Consider the following 1,095-nt stretch of genomic DNA (forward strand, 5'->3'; position numbering starts at 1 on the left):
AAATGTTATCCCCACTTAACATTTAGGAGAGGTAAACTAAAATTTAAAAAATACCAACTTGTCTTTTTATTACACTTTCCATGTAAGTTTTGTCATTTTTACAGATCTAAATTTGTTTTTAAGTTAGATGTACAACTTTGCCTAGTACATTTTTTTTTTACTTTAACCGTTAAAAGTAGGTTTTAATCAAATATAATTAACAAGCATAAAGTCAACGCTAAAGTATTTTTGTAATTTGTAGAAAAACAATAGGTTGAATACCGTTAAATTTCAGCTAACATATATTTCTTTATTTTAGTGAGCCGTAATGTCAGCTATCAGTAAAGTATGTAAAGTAAAGTCCTGTAAAGTATGTTGTATTTATGGGACATCCTGTATGTATAAGTTATATGCACCTACAGTTACTGAAATAATAAATGACGCTAATGAAACTTTTTGTTTGATTTTTTTTACCCGATTACAGTGAAGCCTAGAAGGAATGAATTTGCCAGTCTATGTATGTATGTATGCATCTGTGTGTGTATGTTCCACCGTGGACTAACTACGTACTGAACCGGTTTTAATGATGAGCTATGAGCCTATATATAGGTAACATGGGCTATATACATTTTATGAAAACTTCGTGACGAAAGACCGAATTAGATTGCCTTTGAACGAGTTCATGGTTTCCTTAATTCATTTCACTTATAAAAATCAAAATTCCCGACTGCTTAAGCGTAATAAACTGAAAAGAGAAAATTAAGTATCACAATATCTACTTAAAGCTCTGACTAATTTCTCTATGTAGCCGCATGCGGTGACAAATATTGGTATTTCAGGGTATTTCACATTTCCTTTTATTGATCAATGGTCAATTATAAGAAAATCTGTAGGTATGTATTTCGCAAATCTATGCTCATTCGTATTTATGGATAATAGTTGTAGGTCAAAATCTGCTCAAAAGATGGCGTTAAGCGGAAATGGCAGCTGATGAATCTATAACATTTAATTATTTAATGTACTCTATGGTTCCACTTAAAACGCCATTTTAATAAGTACTCTGTACCAAGTACTGACTCGATACTCTTTGTTTTCGTTGTTTACTTTCGTAGTAAC

This window comes from Bicyclus anynana, chromosome 25 (assembly GCF_947172395.1).
Source record: "Bicyclus anynana chromosome 25, ilBicAnyn1.1, whole genome shotgun sequence".
In the NCBI taxonomy this organism is placed as follows: Eukaryota; Metazoa; Arthropoda; class Insecta; order Lepidoptera; family Nymphalidae; genus Bicyclus; species Bicyclus anynana.